Source organism: Rhineura floridana, chromosome 8 (assembly GCF_030035675.1).
Source record: "Rhineura floridana isolate rRhiFlo1 chromosome 8, rRhiFlo1.hap2, whole genome shotgun sequence".
Taxonomy (NCBI): Eukaryota; Metazoa; Chordata; class Lepidosauria; order Squamata; family Rhineuridae; genus Rhineura; species Rhineura floridana.
This window is the reverse complement of record NC_084487.1, coordinates 123,161,676-123,186,264: the sequence shown is the minus strand read 5'-3', so window position 1 is coordinate 123,186,264 and position 24,589 is coordinate 123,161,676. Positions and strand designations below refer to the sequence as shown.

The following is a 24,589-nucleotide window of genomic DNA, read 5'->3' as shown; positions in this document are numbered from 1 at the left end:
TTAGATTTATAAACGTATTAGATTTCCTGTATTTATTTTACTGTTTCTTGTTGACTTACAATGCCCACCCCCGGGGCTGCTTAGACTTGTCACAAAATAATTTCTGCCTATAGGCCTGTCCAAAGGGACTACAGAAGTGGGATAACAAGCAACAACAGTCTGTGCTCTGTACTGTGAAGCTGACCACCTGTCTGGTTGATCCTTGCCCATCATGGCTCATCATGAGCTGTAAAGAGAGACTGGGCGAAGGGATCAAGGCAGTGGTGAATGCATCCTTGCAAGAGGGTGCAATGCCATCAGCCCTCAAGGAAGCGGTAATAAAGCTCATCTTAAAAAAACCGTCCTTGGATCCCCAAGAGTTAAACAACTTTCGCCCAGTCTCTAATTTACCATTCTTGGGCAAGGTGATTGAGAGGGTGGTGGCTGCGCAATTACAGACACACTTAGAAGAAACGGATTATTTAGATCCATACCAATCGGGTTTTAGGACTGGTCATGGTACGGAAACAGCCTTGGTCGCTCTGGTAGATGATATGCGGAGGGCATTGGATAGGGGTGAATATACCTTCCTTGTCCTCCTGGACCTCTCAGCGGCTTTTGATACCGTTGACCACGGTATCCTTTTAAACCGCCTAGAGGGATTAGGAATAGGAGGCACTGTCTTGCAGTGGTTCCGTTCCTATCTCTCGGATAGGCAGCAACGGGTGGCATTGGGAGATGAGGTTTCAGACCCTTGGCCTCTTCATTGTGGAGTGCCACAGGGTTCTATCCTCTCTCCCATGCTATTCAACATCTATGTGAAACCCCTGGGAGCAATCATCAGGAGTTTTGGGTTGCAGTGCCATCAGTACACAGATGACACTCAGCTCTATCTCTCCTTTAAGTCCTCACTGGAGTTGGCTGTGAATACCATGTCCAAGTGCCTAGAATCCGTAAGTGGATGGATGGGAGAGAATAGGCTGAAGCTGAACCCCGACAAGACTGAGGTATTACTTGTGGGAGATAAAAGGAAGTTAGGAATTACTGACCTGATGCTTGATGGGGTAAGTTTACTCCTGAAGGACCAGGTCCGCAGTCTTGGGGTCATACTTGACTCCCAGCTGTCCATGGAGGCTCAGATTACAGCAGTGAGCCGGGCACCTTGGTATCAATTACATCTGATTATGGAGACTGCGTCCCTATCTTCCTGTTCACCTGCTCCCTCAGGTGATACATGCCCTGGTCTCCTCTCGCTTAGACTGCAATGTGCTCTACGTGGGGTTACCCTTGAAAACGGTCCGGAAATTACAGCTGGTACAGAATGCGGCGGCACGCTTGATTATGCATAGCCGTCGCTGGGATCATATCACCCCAGTGTTATTAGATCTTCACTGGCTACCTGTTGTCTACCAGGCCCAATTCAAGGTGTTGGTGTTGACCTTTAAAACCCTATACGGTTTCGGCCCAGTATATCTGAAGGAACGCCTTCAGAATCACCGATTGTGCCGCCTGACGAGATCAGCCTCGCAAGACCTTCTCTCGGTCCCACCGGTGAGAACAGCTAGGCTGGTACGGACCAGAGAGAGGGCATTCTCTGTTGTGGCCCCCACCCTCTGGAACTCTCTCCCTTTCGATCTCAGACATGCTCCCTCCCTGTCCAGCTATCGCCGAGCCTTGAAGACCTGGCTGTTCAGGCAGGCCTACAAGATTGGGACAGATTAACTTATGTTACAATTGAATTAATGAATGGTTTTTTAGCTTAAAATTTGATTATGTTGATCTATATGTGTTGTTTTTATTCTTGTTGTTCGTCGCCTAGAGTGTCCCTAACCCGGACAGATAGGCGGCTGAAAAATAAAATTTATTATTATTATTATTATCTAGATAAAGATGGACTGTATGTAAGCTCATTCTAACATACCCCGATTTATCTTGCATTCCTCCTTGATCCACTACTGCTTTCATTTTCTTACTTCACATTTTTAAAAAAAGTAAAAAGGGAAACCAAACAGGCAAAGATGCATGGAATTAAAGAGCAGAGCAATATATCACTTTGCATCCTTTAAATATCCAGAACACCACTACTCATGTAAAAGGAATGCTTTTGTCCAAATTTTACAGTCCCTAATATTTATCAATTCACAGAATATGCTTAGAAGTATATAAGCACATATCCGGCCCTCAATATGGAGAGAAAATAACACATACAGAACATTCAGGAGCTATGCATGAGTGAAATATACATGTTATAGCAGAAAGGAGGTGTGTGTACATTTTCAAGTAGGTATAATTTCACAATTGCCTAAATCCCATTCTCAAAAGTGAATTATATTATTTAAGAGCCTACATCACAATAAACACTAATAGGATTAGACACTTACAAACCTAAGACAGCAATCTTCCAAGTACTTATTCTGAATCGGGAAGACATTAGAGCTCCATGTTAACTGATTTCATTAAATAAATTAATAAAATAAACTTGCATGTTACCAAAAGTTCAATATGGGTGCAATTTGGAGAGACTGGAGAAATGTAATGTAAATGACAGTGAAATAATAAACGCTACTACTCATGTTTGAAGGAAAGATCTTTCCTGTCTTCTGTTTCGTCTACACACTAGAAACAAAAAAGCTGTTAAATAAACAAACTGTGTGACGTTAACTTGCAGTCCCACTGATTAAAATTGCCTGCCTCCACCCCCACTTCTACATAATTAACAAAGGAAATCGTAATTTCATGACAGCATTGTCATTTGGAATTTTGTAGTGATTGTAAACTTGCATTATTAGATACTATAGATACTATTTCAATATACTTAGTTCTCTTTGTTGTGTAGATAACTGAATTCTATTGGATAAAGAAAAAGTGCTCCCACAGCAAAATAGGAAGGCAACGGCAGTGCTGTAAATGAAAGTAGGAGGCAGCATGACAGAAGTGTATAAAATTATGCATGGCATAGTGGCATCTATGCCTTCATTAGAACTTGTGGATATCCAATGAAGCTGAATGTTGGAATAGTCAGGACACACAAAAGAAAGTACTTCTTCAAACAGCACGTAGTTTGGTCCTTTGAGGGAAGTAACAGAATTTGAAAATGATAAAGGAACACAAACAACTTTTGACTAAAATATATTATTATGAGTTTGGATAAAATTAAAAATACCTATCAAAACTGCTGGGATAGAAAACTGAGACAAAATATTGCAGAAAAAGTATGGAAATGGATTCAGGAACATATTCCGCAACAGACGTTTTGTACAAATTCTGTGACATGGAATTGATAATACATTTGGTGATGGCTTCTCATATAGCAATACATTATAATGGGGGGAAAACATGCATTCTTACATTAAATTATTGGATAGTAAGAGTCTGAGAGAGAGCCAGTGTGGTGTAGTGGGTTGAGTGCTGGACTACGACCTGGGAGACCAGGCTTCGAATCCCCACACAGCCATGAAGCTCACTGGGTGACCTTGGGCCAGTCACTGCCTCTCAGCCTCAGAGGGAGGCAATGGTAAACCCCCTCTGAATACCGCTTACCATGAAAACCCTGTTCATAGGGTCACCATAAGTCGGAATTGACTTGAAGGCAGTCCATTTAATTTTTTCAAGAATTTGAGAATTAATTGATAAAATTAATCAATATTCTAAGAGTGAAGGAACGTAGGCAACTTATTTATTTATTGAAAAGTAGAGCAGCTTTGTCATAGATTGGTGTAATAAAACACAGGAAAACTATTGGAAACAATTTAACAATAATCAATATACTTACATTTTTGCTTGTTTGCTTATGGCAATTTAATTTATTTGCTTGTTTTTTTCTTACTTTTTATTTGTAAAAAATCCTCTTTCAACAAGCCTTTTAGGTGAGACCTATCCCAGACTGCATCTGTGTTAGAATTGCTTAATATGTTTTTTAATAATGTTTTTAACTCTTTTTAAAAGTTTTTATTAAAATGTTTTTAATGCTGTTTTGTTTTAATGTATTTTAAGATCTGTTTTTATAATGTTTTAAAGTGTTTTTAGTGCTTTGTTTGCTACCCTGGGCTCCTGCTGGGAGGAAGGGCGGAATACAAATAAAATAATAAATAAAATAAATAAATAAAGAATAAAAAAGAAAGAATAAGAAAGAAGCTCAGCACAGAGTTAACGCGTTGCACATTTTTGTTTTGTGCCTTTCTTTTTTGTTTTCTTATTTACACATATTATTACTACCTTATCTACATGCTTTGGTATAATAATATGTCCCATAGGTCTATTTTTGACATTGTACATGCACATTTTGGCACTGCATATGTAACTGACACTGTTCTTTAAGTCATGTCCACTTTGTAAATGGGCACAGATGATAAGTAAAGGAACAGGTAAACAGGGAGAATAGGGAGGCACTGAAGTTTGTGATAAAATATTATTTGTTATACTATGGGGAGAAATGAAATAAACTGTTAATTTTAAAAAAGAAGAAGGTTTGGTCAAATTCTTTACTCCAGTTTTCAAAAACCATTTTTGCTGTGAGACTGGAAACAAAATTGTCCTGATGAATATCGTGTTTTTCTATCAAACATTTTCTGATCACATTCCCTTTTTGTCTGATTCTAGTTGCATGCTTCATCCCTGGGGAAAAAACAGTTTTAAAAAACATTTAATGATTAAAGACTGATGTTTAATTATAACACATCATAGAATGATGTGGTGAGTTATAAGCAGTAGCTTCATGTTCTGTGGATAGGAACTAAGAATGCAGATTTATTCAGCCACTCTTTTGCTTTTAAATATAATTTCTTCTACCACAAAGGGTCAAGGGGCAATGTTGCACTAATAACTGTACTTCTTTTATCACTACAGCCACAAAACTTTACTCCAGTATACTTCTAAGGCTACTCTCCTATGCATATGTAACATGAAAGCCTATTGGTTTTGGGGGACTTCAACGTGCATGCTGAGGCCGTTCTCACGGGAGCCCCTCAGGATTTCCTTGAAACCATGACTTCTTGGGAACTGCACCTTAGTAATATAGGGCCCACCCATGTAGCCGGTCATGCTCTTGACCTTGTGTTTGTCTCGGCTGGTGAGGGAAGTGCTCTGAAAATGGGGGCTGTTTCTTCTAACCCCGTGTCATGGTCAGATCACTATCTGGTAAATATAGACCTCTCAATGCCGCACACCCTCCGCAGGGGTCAAGGACCCATTAAGATGGTCCGCCCCAGACGCCTAATGGAATCTAAAGGATTCCTGGATGCGCTGGGGGATTTGGAGCTGACTGAAGGTCACCTGGTCGAAACCCTGGTGGGGGGAATGGAATAGGGAGATCACTGGGGCAATAGACCGGGTGGCACCAAAACATCCTCTCCCCATGAATAGAACTCAGACGGCACCCTGGTACACACCACGGTTGCGGGGTCTGAGACAGGAGGTGAGACGACTAGAGCACCGGTGGCGGAAATCTTGCACCGAAGATGATCGGACACTGGTTAGAGCAGCAATAGCGGCCTACCAGGTGGCAACAAAGGCAACGAAGAGGCAATTCTTTGCTGCCTCTATTGCGTCGGCAGAGTGTTGTCCCAGGAGGTTGTTCCAAGTGGTCCGAAGCCTGGTCGGTCCAGTTGCTCAGGAACCCATGGAGCACATTTGCTAAACACTTTGCTGATGAAATCGAGCGCCTGAAGAGCATGATTCCACACGCCGTGGATACAGAAGGTGGGCCAGAGACGGCCAGTTGCAGTCCGGTCTGTTGGGATCGGTTTCAGCCTCTCCTCGCTGAGGAAGTGGACAAGGTGCTCTGTACTGTGAAGCCAACCACCTGTCTGCTGGATCCTTGCCCTTCGTGGCTCATTATGAGCTGCAAAGAAAGACTGGGCGAAGGGATCAAGGCAGTGGTAAATGCATCCTTGAAAGAGGGTGCAATGCCATCAGCCCTCAAGGAGGCAGTGATTAAGCCCATCTTGAAAAAGTCCTCCTTGGATCCCCAAGAGTTGAACAACTTTCGCCCAGTATCCAACTTACCATTCGTGGGCAAGGTGATAGAGCGAGTGGTGGCCAAGCAACTACAGACACACTTGGATGAAGCAGATTATTTAGATCCTTTCCAATCGGGCTTCAGGACTGGACATGGAACTGAAACAGCCTTGGTCGCTCTGGTAGATGATATGAGGAGGGCGTTGGATAGGGGAGAATATACCTTCCTCGTCCTCCTAGATCTCTCAGCGGCTTTCGATACCGTTGACCACGGTATCTTGTTAAATTGCCTGGAGGGATTGGGAATAGGGAGCACTGTTCTACAGTGATTCCATTCCTATCTCTCAGGCAGGTACCAACGGGTGGCATTGGGGGATGAGGTTTCAGACCCTTGGCCTCTTAATTGTGGAGTGCCACAGGGCTCTATCCTTTCCCCCATGCTATTTAATATCTATGTGAAACCGCTGGGTGCCATCATCAGGAGTTTTGGGCTGCAGTGTCACCAATATGCGGATGACACTCAGCTCTACCTCTTATTTAAATCTTCACCAGAGTTGGCTGTGCAGACCATGTCCAAGTGCCTGGAGTCCGTAAGTGGATGGATGGGCGAAAATAGGCTGAAGCTGAACCCCGACAAGACCGAGGTGTTGGTCGTGGGTGACAAGAGAGGGTTGGGAGACATCGACTTGATACTTAATGGGGTAAGATTACCCCTAAAGGACCAGGTCCGTAGCCTAGGGGTCATTCTTGACTCCCAGCTGTCCATGGAGGCTCAGGTTTCGGCAGTGAGCCGGGCAGCTTGGTATCAACTTCATCTGATACAAAGGCTGCGACCCTACCTTCCTGTACATCTGCTCCCATGAGTGATACATGCCCTGGTCTCCTCTCGCTTAGACTATTGTAATGCGCTCTATGTGGGGTTACCCTTGAAAATGGTCCGGAAACTTCAGCTGGTACAGAATGCGGCGGCACGCTTGATTAAGCAGAGCCGCCGCTGGGATCACATCACCCTGGTGTTGATAGATCTACACTGGCTACCAGTGGTTTACCGGGCCCAATTCAAGGTGTTGGTGTTGACCTTTAAAACCCTATACGGTTTCGGCCCAATGTATCTGAAGGACCGCCTCCAGTATCATCAATTAGGCCGCCTTGCAAGATCAGCCACACAGGACCTCCTCTCGGTCCCACCAGTCAAAACAGCTAGGCTGGTGCGGACCAGAGAGAGAGCGTTCTCGGTTGTGGCCCCCACCCTCTGGAATTCCCTCACTTACGATCTCCGACATGCCTCCTCCCTGATGAGTTTCCATCGAGCTTTGAAGACCTGGCTATTCAGGCAGGCCTTTAAGAACGTTGGGGGGATTAGTTTTTCTTGATGTTTTAATTATTGTTTTTGGTGTTAGATTAAATTGCTGAATGTGTTGATTGTATATTGTATATTGTATATTTTATTCTATGTAAGTCACCTAGAGTGTCTGTTAAGTCGGACAGATAGGCGACTAACAAATAAAATTTTATTATTATTATTATTATATGAAAGTATCCTTTGAGATCAGTGCGATTTTTCCTCAAATAAATACGATGAAGATTTGGCTGTATATATAGGTTGATTAACTTGGATTTTTTCCAGAGTTATTGATCATACCTTGCATTATCTCACAGCTAAGGTCTGTTGAGTTTGGTACTGTTAAAGGCTAAATATAAGTCGGTCAAATGAGCAAAAAATTAGAAGCTAATACAGTCAATACTCTACAGCCATACAACCCTGAACAAGTCCAATCTCGTCTGATGTTAGAAGCTAAGCAGGGTCAGGCCTGGTTAGTACTTAGATGGGAGACCGCCTCAGAATACAGGGTGCTGTAGGCTTAAAGGAAGGCAATGGTAAACCACCTCTGAATACCTCTTACCATGAAAACCCTAAGAATACATCCAAAAAGGACAAGTGGTAATCGACTTGAAGGCATATATCAACAACAATTAATACTATGTAGCAAGCATAGCTAGTGCAATGACACATTCTTGACCAAGATGTTGACATTCATTGATGAATCTGAAAGCCAGCCTACTAAAAATTGCTAATTACTGGCAATTACGGAAATGGGAATGAAATCACTTCATTTCTTAAAGACATCTGGTGGGTCTAGAAATGTATACTGGTAAATATCAGTAAATGAATCACAAGGCTTGTTCTTAACATTTGCAGTTAGATGATGGCAAATGCCCTTTGCCAGTAAATGATGGAAATGAGGGCAATTATTTGCACCTAAGCTTCACTTGGAAATATTAGTTCTTATGCCAAAAGACAAGGTATGGCCACTGCTGCTGCCAAATTAGCAGCAGTGAAGCAAATGACAAGGGGGTGAGAAAGGAATAAACAAAGTGGAGGGTGACAGCAGAACCTGCCTTTGGTGGCACAGTTACTTGTACCAACCCTGACCCTGGGTTCCATTTCCATTGCTTGCCTGGCCAAATGAGCTCTGTGCTTGAAGGAGGCCATCCAGGCTACAGTCAGCTGATCCCAAGGGCCAGTCTGACCAGCAGTCTCAGAGTCCTCTCCAGTCTGTCTCGTGTGTGACAATACTGCCTACCTCCATTCCTTCTCTTTTTTTGTTGATTGCTGCACTGGATCTCAACCCCAGACAGGTTTTGATAATGTGCTTGCTTCTGGCCACATTGATCTTCTACTACTGCTTTGGAATGCTTTGCACCACATGCTTACTTCCGGCCAGGGCTCAGTTCCCCTCTCCCCATCTTGGAATCCAACCACGTGACCCTTTCTAAGGCTTGACAGAGTCCCTGGTTTGGAAAGTGGATTATTTGATCTTTCTTTATAGAACTGCATTGGTAATTTCAAGGAATAGCAGCCATTTAAAGCTTTATCTGCTTAGTTATGTGACAAGCTAAAGAATGAACAATAAGGGAGATGATACGGGTGCTGCAGTTGTTAATATTTTGAGCAGGAATATATATTGTGGTTAAGGTGTTGGACTACAACCTGGGAGACCAGGGTTCGAATCCCCACACAGCCATGAAGCTCACTGGGTGACCTTGGGCCAGCCACTGCCTCTCAGCCTCAGAGGAAGGCAGTGGTAAGCCACCTCTGAATACCGCTTACCATGAAAATCCTATTCATAGGTTCCCCATAAGTCGGAATCAACTTGAAGACAGTCCATTTCCATATACAGGAGATGCACTAACAGCAGAGAGGAAAAGTGACTAGATAAATAAAAGGTGTTCCTTTCCTTTTCATATCTTCTTATTTATTTGCCTGATTTTTAATGTTGTTATAACAAGATACTATCCTAGGTTTTCTTGTAGAGAGTATCTCGATTGAGGGTGGACATGGGTATGATCAGAAGGTGTTGTTGTTACCGTTATTATTTAAATTGATTACCCGTCCTTCACACAGGGTGGGTTGTTACAACAGTTTTAAAATACATCATTAAACATAGTTAAAAACAACCTGATTATGTCCCAGGCTATGGTCTGAAAACACACGAGGCCACCACCTTGCTGAAGCTAAGCAAGTCTGGCTCTGGTCAGTGCCTGGATGGAAGACTGCCGGGGAACCACATGTATGCCGCCTTGGGTTCCATGGTGAAAGAAAGGCGGGGTATAAGTGCAGCAAACAAAACAAACCTAAAATCACAACACCACAAAAAAAATAAGGAGGGTCCTAAAATATATATATCTCAGGTGTCAAAGACTAGGGTAAAGAGGTGTGCCCTCAGCATTTGCCAAAAACTGTATAATGAAGTTGTTAGACACTAGAGGAGACTGCTTTATCAGACAAAATGGGGTGGCGCCCTCCCAAAATTCTGAACCCTCAAAAACCTCCAAAGCCATAGGCCAGTCTTTCTCTGACACCCACAGTAATATTAATACATTTCCATTGACTGAGCTGGGTGCACTTACCTTCTGTCTCCTGGGAAGGAATCAGTTAAAAAAAACCAAGCATGGTTACAGAAGGCTTGGTTAGGGAGAGCAGTAGTCAAAGTGGTCATTCATCCCCCCCCTTCTTTTTTCTTAGTAGCTAATAGGCTCATTCCCATACCAAAAGACTCGGCAAATAAAGAGGGAACCGGGTGAACCTTTGAATGCTCCCCCCAGCCAATCAGGACCGTGCAATCTTCCTGCGGTTGCACTCTTTCCCAGTCTGAGCTCTGCATAATTTCCTTCCCGCACTTTCAACACACACTTGCAGCTGAGTTAAAAAAACTGGGTGTGGCAGAAGTCATTGAGTTTACTTGTTTTATGTGTATGAGGATCAGAGACAGCGCAGGTGTCCTTGCATGAGGATGGAGTAAGCCCTTGTTTTTATTGGGGTGGGGGAGAGAATGGTGGCTACCGAATTTATGCAGATACAGCACATCTCTCCTCCTTGGCTGCATGGGGTCTGAGAGCGAGGCTATTTATTTGCTTGATTTGGGGAAGTACTGCCATTAGTCGCCGCCGGGATCACATCACTCCAGTGTTGTTCAATCTTCACTGGCTTCCAGTTGTCTTCCGGGCCCAATTCAAGGTGTTGGTATACCTTTAAATCCCTATACGGTCTCGGCCCAGTTTATCTAAAGGAGTGCCTTCAACGCCACCAATTATGCCGCCCGACAAGATCAGCCACACAGGGCCTTCTCTCAATCCCGCCGACAAAAACAGCTAGATTGGCGGGTACTAGAGAGAGGGCATTCTCAGTGGCGGCCCCCACTCTTTGGAACTCCCTCCCACAAGATCTCCGGCACGCCTCTTCCCTAAATGTATTCCGTAAAGCCTTAAAGACCTGGCTCTTTCAACAGGCCTTTGGGATTTCCGGGGAGGGTTAACTGTTATGACTGTAATGCCTCTTACCCTGCATTAGTGCTGTTGTTGCTGCTGTATTGTTTTATATTGTATTATTGTATTTTATCACATTGTATTTTAACTGTTTACATGTACGTCGCCTAGAGTGGCCATTGGCCAGATAGGCGACACAGAAATTAAATTATTATTATTATTTATTATTCCTTCTTGGTTCTTCCTTGCCGTCTGAGAGCTGTAAGGGGAGGCATTGGTGGTGGTGGGGAGAATGTGTGTGTGTGTGTCTCTTGCTTGGTATTGCTGGGGTGGAGAGACGTTTGGTGAGTAGGAGAGCTGCTTGAAGGGGGATTTTTTTGTGTGTATGCATGCGTGTGTGTGTTTTTGGCCTCAACACACACACACACACACACACACACACACATGGACAAACTCCCCCTTCATGCAGACCCCCCCTTACCAAACTTCAGCATATTCTCTCCAACCTCAGCATATGCAGAGGTAGACTGCCTCTGAAGCTGGAAGCTCCATGAAGCCATACATTGACAGATATCTTTCCTTTTCCAGTTTAGTGGCAGTCTGCCTCTGAATATGCTGATGGAAGCAAACAACAGAAAAGCATGATTGACATCAAACCCTGCTTGTGGGCTTCATCTAGTTTCCATTGTGGGAAGCAAAATGCAGTACTAGATTGACCTTTGGCTTTTTCCAGCAGAGAGGTGGGGGGCATACTGTGTTCTGGCAACCCCAGAAGTAGTCCCCGCTCCGCAACCAGGCTTACCACTGCCACAGGGCCTATGCACGTAATAAAAACAATGATCATTATTAATATAAATGTACATAGGATTAAAACTTCACTGCTAGGAACTGTGTTTTGCATTGGGAATCAACTGATTAAACCCATTGCAGCCTTTGATCATCTTGCCAGCCGGTAGTGTTTCATTTAGCTTAATCCTAACCATGTCATATGCTAGTGTAGTCTAATGGTAGAGTGTTGGACTAGAACCTGAGAGACCAGGGTTCATAATCCCCACTCAGCCACGAAGCTCATTGTATGACATCGGGATAACTGCTATAATTTTACCTTGGTGAATGATGTGTCAAGGTAAGACACCTTTTGGAGCGATGTATTTGTACAGCTGTACTGCTTAAGTGTTTACTGGTTTTTTTTTTGCAAGGGAGGAGGATGTGGAGAACTCACAAGGAGTGACCTAATAGGCTTCGCCTGTGTGATTTCATAGGTGCCCCACAAGGTCTAGGTTCCACCTCTGTGGGGAGTTCCACGCCTTAGTGACTAACACAGAGAATAACCTTTCACAGGCCACCACCCCCTGAGTTTCTGAGGGTGGCGGAACACCCAAAAGGGTCTGTAGGGAAAGTGGTGGTCTTACAGATATTTGGGGCCTAAGGCGTTTAGAGCTTTAAAGACTAGTGTAACCATCTTGAATTGGGCCCAGAATGGAAGCAGTCTATGATCACACTGCACACCAGGTGTTGTAGAGAAGGGAGTTACATTTTTATTGTTGTTTTGCTTTAAAAAGCAAAACCTTTAAATGAACAGTTAACAAACTATATCCAAAGAGAGAAGCATAGAAATAGAAACATGAATGAGGCACTGTTAGGATTTGAAACAGACTTTTTCCTCTTTCTATTCAAACACAATTCCAATTAACCCCTTTAGCATTATTCCTCTAACTGCACATTTGCCACTTCTCTTTGCGGTGATGTTAGAAAAAGGGGAAAGACTGAAGCAAATAGAGTGGTTTTTAGACTGAGAAGTTCTAGAACTGTGTACCTGTCTCCCTTTGAAAGTATAATTTTCCTACCCAACAAAATTAAAATTTCAAAAAGCATACTAAAATAGCCCTGGTTGCTACAAAGATGCTATGTATGATTTTTATTAGGTAGAAAGGTATAGGGGTGGCTGTCTTGTAAAGACTGTATTATGAGCAACGTAATAAAAAGATGGCTACCTGTCACTATTGTGAAGACTATTTTCTTTTTAAGATAAATCAGATGCTACCATTGTTTTAGAGAGATAATAGAACTAACCCCCTAGGAGATCAGTTCTGATCTGATACAAAAACCTGGACAAGGATATGTCAGCTGAAACTTGCAGAAACTGAAATCAGCCCTGGCAGGCTAAATCCAGAAGGCAGCTGCCAATACATCTGGAGCTGGCCTGCTAGCCGGTGTGTGAGTTTCCCACTTATTATCTATTTGGCTCCATTCCTTAGGGTGAAAGTCTGTATCTGTACATTCTCCCAAAAATCATCTACAAGACAACAAATACAGTCACAGCGGGCTCCCTTATGGAGGCTTACATTTTACATGATGCTCTGTTTTATGCATGCGACAGATGGAGCTTGCCGAATCTCTTCTGGGAGAGTGTTCTAATGCCCAATGCCATAGCTCCAATCTAACTCGCAGCCACCCCACCGCAACCTGCCCAGCTGCTCTGAAAGGCAATTTGGCTTTAAAAATATGTGCATACTGAGTTCTGTAGGTTCTGCTACTCCTCGCATATCCATTTCTAGATTTGATAGCTGCAACTTGCTATCAGCACAGGGAATCAGTTACTAGAACAGAAAGGGTTGTGTGAATAAAGATAACAAACCTAGGAGTTAGGATAAAGTGCATCATAATTCCTTCACCAGCACAAGCAACAGCAAAACCTTGCCTTACTAACAATAAAAAGAGATGTGGTGTTCATTTGCCTAGACTCAGAGTTCTATTACCCACAGCTGTATCCCAAGAAAACTGTGCATCAGTCTTGTTGCACAGTATCTTATTACTTAGTTTCCAAACATTTGTGCAGAAACATGAAGAAAGATGTTGTATCTTTGCAAGGCATAAATCTTATTGTGCATATTTCTTTTCAGTAATGTAGAAGCACTGGCCTTATAAAAGAACGTGTTGCCCTTTGCAACACAGTAAAATATGTAAAAAGCAATTTTTGCCATTAGCGCATTTTTCTTATTTCAGGATATGTCTTTGTTATCCATACTTTTTTGGCTCATAACTAAGTTTATGAATTATTAAGAAAAATCACCTGAAGAGAGGTTATAGAAATATACATTTTTTTAGCAATATTGTTTTATTATGTGATTGCATTGATTATGTGATATTTCATTGTTTTAAATTTTGGTAAACCGCCTTGTAAGGAGTTATCCCAAACGCCAGGGTACAAATATCAAAAATAAATTCTGTATGCAAAAAGCTTTCAACTGTCTACTTTTTAACCACACTGAGCTTTTGAAAATTAAGGATAGGAAAGGAACTCATTCAGTCTACTTTTTGCAATGGCCCGACCCAATCCTATTACCCAAACTTGCAGATCAAACACAATTCCCTGTTCGATTATGCACTTCTAATGATTTTGCCATGTCGTTTCAGTGTGCAAAAAGTGCACACCAAACTATGTATTTTACATAAAAGATGCATGCAAAATGCATATTTTACGGGTAAATGCATTGAAAAGCATGTATGTTTTGTAAAAAGTGCATACAATTTAAAAGTGGACTTTTGTGTCCTTTCAAACAACCCACAGAAAAAAGGATGAAACAGACCAATGACTGAACACCAGTGAGACTGCAACAGGAGGGAAATAGGCTGTTCAGTTCATCCCTTATGACAGTACAAGTAATGAAACTACAGAATTCATGAAGCAAGCATTAACACACAAAAAGGCCTTTCATATATTTGGAAACTTATTACAATCAAGCAGTTTATAAACCTTGTTAAATAAAATGAAACAAATATATTTCTGCTTCTGATTCAGATTATACATTCACCTCCTAAAGTCCTTAATAATCATTATTCACTAATAGGCAAAAAACCTTGCAGTTTAAGAATGTACCTATAGCCCACAGATATTTCTACCAAACTTTAAAAAGCAGGGAAATTGGGCAGCTATAGTGAATGCACCAGGGGAGCAGGAGACCTGAACTCCTGTCTGAGATATTGTACTGCCCTACAAAGTTGTCAAAATGCAAACGCAGAGGGGAGGACTGGGATGGGAGGAGGGAGAGGAGGGAGGGGTGGAAAGGCAGAGGGAAGGACTGGGATGGGAGCAGGCAGGAGGGGGAGGGGAGAAGAAGGACAGATGTGGTCGTTTGCATGTTTATTGAGTTCAGTGGGATTTACTCCCGTGCAATCATGCTTAGGATAGGTAAAACTGACTGGGGGGAGGGACGGAGGGCTGGAGTGGGCAAGGAAGGCGGAAGAAGGGAGGCGAAAGGGAGAGGAAAGGGGAAGGAGGGAAAAGGTAGGTCTGATCATTTGTATGATTATTGAGTTGAATCGGATATACTCCTATGCAATCATGATTAGGATAGGTAAAACTGACCAGGCTGGGCCTGCCAACCAAGACGTCTTCTGTATCTTTCACAGTTGGGCAGGGGGAAGGGACAATTCTACGTTGTGGTTTTTCCCATTACAATGTTGCAAGAACACCGGCACTTGGCTGAGTTTCTCTTCTCCTAAAGATACAGGATCAGTCTCAGGCCCTGAACCTGGCAACCCTACCTCCCACCAAAATTTAAAACAAAGCTGTCCCTGGCCACATCCACACCAGGCTTCTATTACACTTTGGACAATCATTATTTATTTATCTATTTATTTAGTGTATTTATATACCGCCCCATAGCCGAAGCTCTCTGGGCGGTTTACAATAACTAAAAACATTAAAAACAAATATACAAATTTAAAAACACATCTTTTAAAAACAATTTAAAACAATTTATCATGGTTTCTCTCAAAGCCATGGCTCAAAGCCAATCACGGCTTCTCTCAAAGAATCCTGGGAAGTGTAGTTAGTGAAGGGTGCTGAGAGTTGCTAGGAGATGCCCTGTTCCTCTCACAGACCTTCAATCAAAGTGGCTGACTGTTAACCGTTCTCTCAGGGGAATAGGAGTCTCCTCTCAGCACCCTTCACAAACTACACTTCCCAGGATTCTTTGAGGGAAGCCATGACTGTCTCAAGTGAAATCAAGTCTGGTGTGGGTGTGGCCTTCTTATTAGCCAAGCCCAGCAGCTGTGAGGCTTTTAGAACACTGACAGTTGGTCCTTACTGAGCATGCCCCGCGTTATAATAGGCTTCCAGCCAAAATTTCTTAAATTAATTAAAAATCAACCAGGCATTTTTTTAACTTTTAAACTGCAGTAGATGAAGGTCAGAGTATGGGGCAAGGTTAGTATTAGGATTACACGTACTCTGTGAACATGGCTGACTTTTAATGAATTTCAACAGATTATGAGAACTCGCAGAAAAAAGTCCAAAAGGGCTCTGAGGTTTCTCTCTTTAGACTTTGAACTATCGATTCTCTCTGACTGTTTTGTGTATCGCCATGAAAATTGACAGGGTTGTTAAGCAAGTGTTTCTGAGTTCAGAACTGTAAGTTTTGTAAGATTTTGTTTTGAAATGAGCTTATGGGAAGCCTCAGAATGGCATGGGGGATATTTTCCATTTAACATTGCGGAATGTGAAAAATCCGTGCTGACTATAGTATACAGCCACTCTCGTGGCTGTATAATATAGCTTCAAACACACTTACTGTTCTGCCGACTCCATCTCTCTCTTCTGAAAATAGGGGCACATGATGGTAGTCAAGCCCCACCTTTTTTTTACTGTAAAACCTGGTGGGATCAGCTTGACTGCATTTTTAAAAAATTCAGCTTCAAAGAGATTTTGCAACTGATTGGCAGATCCACCCGTTCCCCCTCCAGGTGTGGTGGAAATGCTTTGCTGTAGGCAACTAGTGTATTCACAGCTTGGGCCCCCTATACGCACCTAGATGTTGTTGGACTCCCATCAGCCCCAGCCACAAAGTAGGTTGTGTTGTAATATGCCCTGTGCTCCACCGAAGGGTGGGGTATAAAAACTTGTAGTAAGGTCATAAGAACAGCATTCTGGATCAGACAAAGGCCCATCTAGTCCAGCATCCTGTTCTCACAGTGACCAACCAGATGTCAATGGGAAGCCCGCAAGCATGACCTGAGTGCAACAGCACCCTCGCCACTAGCAATTCCCATTACTGGGTATTTGGAAGCATGCTGCCTCTGACAGTGCAGGTACAAAAGTTTGAATGACTGCATCGAGGCAACACAATCATCCACAACCCAGTGGAGCATGTAAGGGCACTGTCCTGGAAATTTGCAGCTCTTTAGCAATTGTTTTTATATTGTTTTATATTGCTTTAAATTTTAAAATTGTGTTTTAAATTGTTTTTAAAATATGTGTTTTAAATTGTTTTTAAAATATGTGTTTTAAATTGTTTTTAAAATATGTGTTTTAAATTGTATATTTGTTTTCATGTTTCTGATTGCTGTAAACCGCCCAGAGAGCTTCGGCTACGGGGTGGTATACAAGTGCAATAAATAAATAAATAAAATAAATAAATAAATTCTCCATAAATTTGTCTCATCCTCTTATAAAGCAGTCCAAGTTGGTGGCCATCAATGGCTCCTGGGGGAGCCAATTCCATATTTAACTATGTGCAGAGCTTGGAAAAGTTACTTTTTTGAACTACAACTCCCATCAGCCCAATCCAGTGGCCATGCTGGCTGGGGCTGATGAGAGTTGTAGTTCAAAAAAGTAACTTTTCCAAGCTCTGACTATGTGCTATGTGAAGAAATGCTTTCTTTTGTCTGTCCTGAATAGTCCAGCTTTCAGCTTCATTGTATGTCCCTGAATCCTAGTATTATGAAAGAGAACAACTTATCTCTATCCCCTTTCTTAACACTATGCATAATTTTATACACCTTTATCATGTCACCTCTTACTTGCCTTTTCTCTAAACTGAAAGTCCCCAAATGTTCCTCATAGGGGAGTTGCTCCATCTCCCTGATCATTCTGCTTGCCCCTTTCCAGCTCCACAAGATCCTTTTTGAGGTGAGGAACTCTACACAGTATTCCAAGTATGGTTGCACCAAAGATTTGCACAAAGGTTTTACGACATTGGCAGTTTTATTTTCAATCCCTTTTGTAATGATCCCTAACATGGAATTCATCTGTTTTTCAGATAAGTCCAGATTTTGAATGGTGTACAACTAGGTAAAATGAGATAAAATACAAACTCTAAAACAAAACCAATTCTACAGATGTACAATTAATATTCCATAAAATGATGGGGTCACACTTCAGGAAAAGCCCTAAGAACACTTTCAGTAGCCAACTAAACATCAAAATGTTCAGCGTCTATCTAATTCCAGCTTGTAGTTGATTCCAGAGGGCTAGAGCTGCAACACTAAAAGTCAGATTTCCAATACAAACTAAACCCCAACTGAGGAGTGCAGTTGCCAGGCAGGGATATATGAGGTGAAGTGGTCCCTTAAGTAACCTGGCCCCAAGTTGTTTAGGCCATTAAATACTTAAAAACAAAACCTTGAACTGTGGCCAGTAGCATATTGGCAGCCAGTGGAGCTTCCGCAGCATGGTGTTGACAAGATATCCCAGTCAATGACCAAGCCGCATTCTGCAGCAACTGCAGCTTCTGGATTAATCCCAAGGGAATCCCCACATAGAGTACATTGCAGTAATACAGTCTTGAGGTGTATGCCTGCCATGGAAGACTGTCGTGCTGCTGGTAATGGCACAGGACTAAGAACATAAGACCTTTGCAGGATCAGATCATGGTACACCAAATCCAGCACTGTGCTTCCAACAGTGGTGATCTAGATGCCCTTGAAGAGTTCAAAACCATGATTTGAAAACAGACCTCTTTTTCTGTTTGCCCCTAGTATCTGGTATTCACACCAAGTAAACATAAGTGACTTTTTAGCTTTTGCAGGGTGTTCTGAATGAACTTCAGCCATACAAAGATCTTCATTTTAACTCTGGCCAAAAACCTTCTTAAATTATTTACATCTTAATAAGCTATACAATCTGTACTCCTTCACATGCTTTGACAGAAGGCTTTAAAAGGATTGTCTGACATCCTCAACCTAAATACTGGTGTTGTGAAACTGTGGTGCTCTTATTATGTGGGTGAAGGGATTTGTTAATCCATGTGCACAGTATGTCACATGGCTGGTTATTATCATACTTCCAGAGCTGTATGTAGAGTTTACACAATTGAAGAGGGTGGTTTTGAAATCTCAGGGTAAAGCAGAAAATGCACATTCATTTTCAGTGATGTCCTGGTTTATACTGTCTTTTAGAATGAAAAGGGGGAAAATCCACAAATATTTCCTCAGTTCAGTTCAGATCCTAGGGATTTCCCATCTGGCTTCCAGGAACAGCCCTCAGTTCATAAGACCTTGTTCCCTTTTGATGCACCTCCACTGCTTTCTTCTACACAAGCCACACGCAAAAGGACCTTTTTATGTCTGGGTAGAGATGGAATCCTTTCCAAATGAATTTACACATGGAATTTGGCAGTTCCAATCCTGATCATGCTTTGCCCACATAAAGTGCTCACTTACGTCTGCTTGTTTCTGAGCCATTTGTGCGTTGTGGGTAAAAGACTAATTATGAAAAAAACATACATTACACACCGAATATGTATAAAAGAGTTAAAATATGTATAAAAGAGTTAAGCCCCATAATAAGTGTTAGTTTTATAAGTATTAATGCGTAAGTGTTTTTACAGTTATATATACATTGTCGTATGTATCTGTTTATGTATATGCTGGTCGCTTTAGGAAACCTGAAGTGTGTATGTGTATAATAAGCATATAATATTAAACATATCAAAGTAGTGGTAATAATGCGTATGATATGCAAGATTGTTGGCATTTTTAGCAGAATCGGCAAAATAATACTGCTCATCAAGACAGCGTTTAGAAAAAAAGTGTGGATCAGCTCAACAACAAGATGTTCAGCAAATGCCATTCCTGGGTCTGGGAATGACTGAGATAGATAATAATGCAAGAACCCAGCCAAAGTTGCTTACATTGCAGAGCAACGGGCTAAAGAGCCCTTTCCCATTTCTCAGCTCATGTGGGAGTCAGTAATTAGCTAGAACCAAGTTTCAGGCCATTGGCCCTTGCTCAATTCAATATATGGCCTCTGTTATTAAAAAAAAATATGGCAGCCAGCATCCTTGGACTGACCAAATGTAAAGGAGGGGAAATTATAAACTATGATTTTATAAAACAGAACTGCATACCTTAAATTTCTACAGTCCTTGGGGCTTCTGCTCTTTCAGACTTACTGGTCCTGGCTGTGGCACACAGAGTGATAATTGCCAGTCTTCCTCTGAATGTGCAGAGCAAAGAGGTTAGTCTATGATATATTTGTCTCTTGAATCCCTTCATCTCCTCCCTCAAGCAAATGCTTTGTCTAGCTCTTAATATTATTGAGCATATATGTGGTACCATATTCCCTAATCAAGAGAAGATGGAGATAGAAAAAAAATTAATCAGACAATGATTAAAAATACTCCATTTTATGGAACAGTTCCTATGACTTTAGCAAACATTTACAGCTTGTTGTTTTTAAGCAGCAGTCTTAAGCACATCAGAAATATGAAAACAGCAGGCTGAATTTCAGAAAATATAAGATCAAGCTCTTACGGTCAACACATTCACAGAAAAAAATTATATTTTGAATGCCAGTTACATCATTTTGGCTGCAGTCCTTTGCAAACTTTCTCAGAAGTAACTTCCATTGAACGTAATGGACCTACTTCTGAGTAAGCTTGCACAGGATTACACTGTTAGATATATTATGGCTCTTTATTGTTGTAGAGTGAGCATAGTGTCACATTATTTATGATGAATATGCCACACTTACCTCCTCTGATTTCACTGCCTTGCTTTATTCAAAAGGTATCTTTAGGTAATCACTTTCCAATGCACATTTACCGGAGAGTAAGCCCCAGTGGATATAGTGCATAGGCTTGTGCTTCAAGTTTACATTTTTAATCTATATTTTCTAGAAAATAATAAACATGTGACCAATGTAAATATTACTACTTAATTTGGGCCTCAAACATTCATTTTTAGATTAAGCAACTAAAGCTGTCGGTTATTAATTAGGGATTAATTTTAATCACAAGGTATGTAAGTTAATAGCGTGCTTGTTTATTTTTTTGACTATTTTGGTTCTAAATGAGTGACTATTATAAGAATAAAATATTTTAAAAGAGTGATCTGATTCGGGCAAACAGCTTTCTGCATGCAGAAGCTGATTTCCACATGTCCAAACTATTGAGATGAGGATGTAACCTACATTCACACATGCATTATGATGCTTATACTAGTTGCTTTTAATATGAACGGGTTTGTTTAATATCCTTAGCTTTTCTTTTTTTAAGTAAAGTAATACAACATTTGGAGTAGAGCTAAATGGTTCTGCAAGTGAAAACGGGATTGCAACTACCCAAGTGTCCCTATTTCCATGAAATGGTGGAGGGTATGGACATGTGTGATTGTTGCTGAATCATAGAATAGTAAAGTTGGAAGAGGCATGTAAAGCCATAAAGTCCAAACCCCTACTCAATGCAGGAATCAAACTTAAAGCATACCTGACAGGTGGCTGTCCAGCTGCCTCTTGAATGCCTTCAGTGTTAAAGAGCCCACCACTTCACTAGGTAAATGGTTCCATTTTCACACCGCTTTGAAGAAATCTTTCCTGATGTTTGGCTGAAATCAGGCTTTTTGTATATTCCACATCCTGCCCTCTGGGATGATCAAGAAGAGATCCTGGCTCTCTGTTGACAACCTTTCAAGTACTTGACTATCATATCTCGTAGTCTTCTCAAAGCTAAACATGCCCACTTCTTTCATTCTCTCCTCACAGGGCTTTGTTTTCAGTCCCCTGATCATCCTTGTTTCTCTCCTCTGAACCTGTTCCAGTTCATCCTTTTTAAAGTGTGGTGTCCAGAAATGGACGCAGTACTCAAGATGAGGCCTAACCGGTGCCAAATAGAGGAACTGGTACTTCATTTGATTTGGAAACTATACTTCTGTTAATGCAGCCTAAAATAGCATTTGCTTTTTTTATAGCCACATCGCACTGTTGGCTCATGTTAAGCTTGTGATCAATAACAAACCAATATCTTTCTCACGTGTGGTATTGCTGAGCTAAGTATCCCCCATCTTATAACTGTGCATTTGGTTTCTTTTTCCTAGGTGTACAACTTTGCACTTATCCCTGTTAAATTTCATTCTGTTGTTTTCAACCTAGGGTCCTCATTGTCAACTTTAAAGTTGCATAAATCTTCTGTTGTCATTACTTTAGTCTTTTTGACGTTCAGCTGCAGTCCTGCTGTTGCGCTTTCCTCTTTAACTTTCATCAGCATTCGTTTCAAATCATTACTGGTTTCTGCTAGTAGTATGGTATCGTCTGCATATCTTAAATTATTTATATTTTTTTCACACCTCCTTCTTCTTGGTCCAATCCTGCTTTCTGTATGATATGTTCTGCATATAGATTAAATAAATAGGGTGATAAAATACACCACTGTCTCACACCCTTTCCGATGGGGAACCAATCGGTTTCTCCATATTCTGTCCTTACAGTAGCCTCTTGTGCAGAGTATAGGTTGCACATCAAAACAATCAGATGCTGTGGCACCCCATTTCTTTTAAAGCATCCCATAGTTTTTCATGATCTACACAGTCAAAGGCTTTGCTGTAATCTATAAAGCACAGGTTGGTTTTCTTCTGAAATTCCTTGGTCCGTTCCATTATCCAACGTATGTTTGTGATATGATCTCTGGTGCCTCTTCCGTTTCTAAATCCAGCTTGCATGTCTGGTATTTCTCGCTCCATATATGGTAAGAGCCTTTGTTGTAGAATCTTGAACATTACTTTACCTTCATGGGATATTAAGGCAATAGTTCGATAATTACTGCATTCCCTGGGATCCCCTTTCTTTGGAATTGGGATGTATATGGAATGCTTCTAGTCTGTGGGCCATTGTTTAGTTTTCCATATTTCTTGACATATTTTTGTCAAAATTTGGACAGATTCAGTCTCAGTAGCTTGTAGCAACTCTATTGGTATGCCATCTGTTCCTGGTGATTTGTTTCTTCCAAGTATTTTAACAGCAGCTTTCACCTTGCATTCTAAAATTTCTAGTTCTTCATCATATGGTTCCTCCGTGAATGAATCTGTCATCCTGGCATCTCTTTTATAGAGTTCTTCAGTGTATTGCTTCCATCTTCCTTTTATTTCATCTTGGTTAGTCAGTGTGTTCCCCTGTTGATTATTCAACATCCCTACTCTTGGTTTAAATTTCCCTTTCATTTCTATAATCTTTTGGAACAGGGCTTTTGTTCTACCCTTTTTGTTGTCCTCTTCTATTTCTATACAGTAACTATTGTAATAGTTCTCTTTGTCCCTACGTATTAGTCACTGTATTGTTCCATTTAGGGTTCTGACTGTGTTTCTATCTCCTTTTGCTTTTGCTTTCCTTCTCTCTTTAACCATTTGAAGACTTTCTTCAGTCATCCATTGGGGTCTTTCTCTCTTTTTAACTGGAGGTATTGTCTTTTTACATTTTTCTCTGATAACATCTCTGACTTCATTCCATAGTTCTTCTGGTTCTCTGTCAACTAAGTTTAAAGCCTTAAACCTGTTCCTTATTTGATCTTTATATGCTTCTGGGATGTTATTTAAATTGTATTTTGGCATTATGATTGCTTTGTTGGTCTTCTTTAGCTTTACTCTGATTTTCGATATGACCAGTTAATGATCTGTACCGCAGTCTGCTCCTGGTCTTGTTTTTGCAGAAAGTATGGAACTTCTCCACCTTCTGCTACCAATTATATAATCAATTTGATTCCTATATTGACCATTTGGTGATGTCCACGTGTATAGTCATCTTTTCGGTTGTTCAAACAATGTGTTCACAAGAAACAAATTATTGGCTTCACAGAATTCAGTAAGTCTTTCTCCTGTTTCGTTTCTGTCTCCTAGACCCCATTTCCCCACAATTCCCAATTCTTCTCTGTTCCCTAATTTTGCATTCCAATCCCCCATGATTATCAGCACATCTTGTTTTGGTGTGTGATCAATTTCTTACTGTACTTCTGCATAAAACCTCTCCAATTCCTCTTCTGCATTTGCCGTTGGAGCACAGACTTGGAAGATGGTTATGTTGATAGTTTTCCTGTTTAATCTCATTGATATCACTCTCTCAGACCTTGCGTTGTAGCTCCTAATTGCTTTTGCTACATCACTTCTCACTATTAAAGCAACCCCATTTCTTCTTAATTTCTCGTTTCCTGCATAAAATATTTTGTAGTTGCCTAATTGGAAATGTCCCATTCCCGTGCATTTTAATTCACTCACACCAAGTATTGTAATGTTGACGTTCCGTTTCTTGCTTGACAATTTCTAACTTTCCCTGGTTCATGCTTCTCACATTCCATGTTCCTATTGTGTGCATCATACAACTCCGGACTCTCCTTTCACATCTGTGTGCATTAACCTCTCGGCTTCCTTTCGGCTTTGACCCAGCTGTGTCATTAGTCACAGCACTACTCGTACTTGTCCTTTGTTCTTCCCCAGTAGCTCAGTGAATGCCTTCTGACCTGGGGGTCTCATCTTCCATCACTATCTCGTGTTGCATTTTGGATACTCTGTTCATAGGGTTTTCGTGGTGAGAGATATTCAGAGGTGGTTTACCATTGCCTTCCTCTGAGTTTGGATGCATCTTTGGTGTTTCAGCTTGGACCATTCCGCCTTGGGTGCCCCTGCTAGGAGTCTAGCCTCTTGGTCTGGACTCCTGACGGCATTGCTCTCAGCTTCTTCAACACACTCAACCCCCCTCACCACGTTAAAGGCTCTTGCTCTCCACTTTATTCAATACCTTGCTTCTATCACTCATTGTTTCTTTGTTTATATTTGTTAGTGTTGCACCATAAGCTAGCTTCTTTGGGAAACATACAATTAAATAAATTAAAGCACATCTTGC

At 41.3% G+C, this 24,589-nt stretch overlaps 1 pseudogene; it reads left to right on the top strand.

Moving 5' to 3' along the window:
• The first annotated feature begins 7,678 nt into the window (after nucleotides 1-7,678).
• LOC133363506 (5S ribosomal RNA) lies at nucleotides 7,679-7,797 on the top strand (annotated as a pseudogene).
• Nucleotides 7,798-24,589: the final 16,792 nt, after the last annotated feature.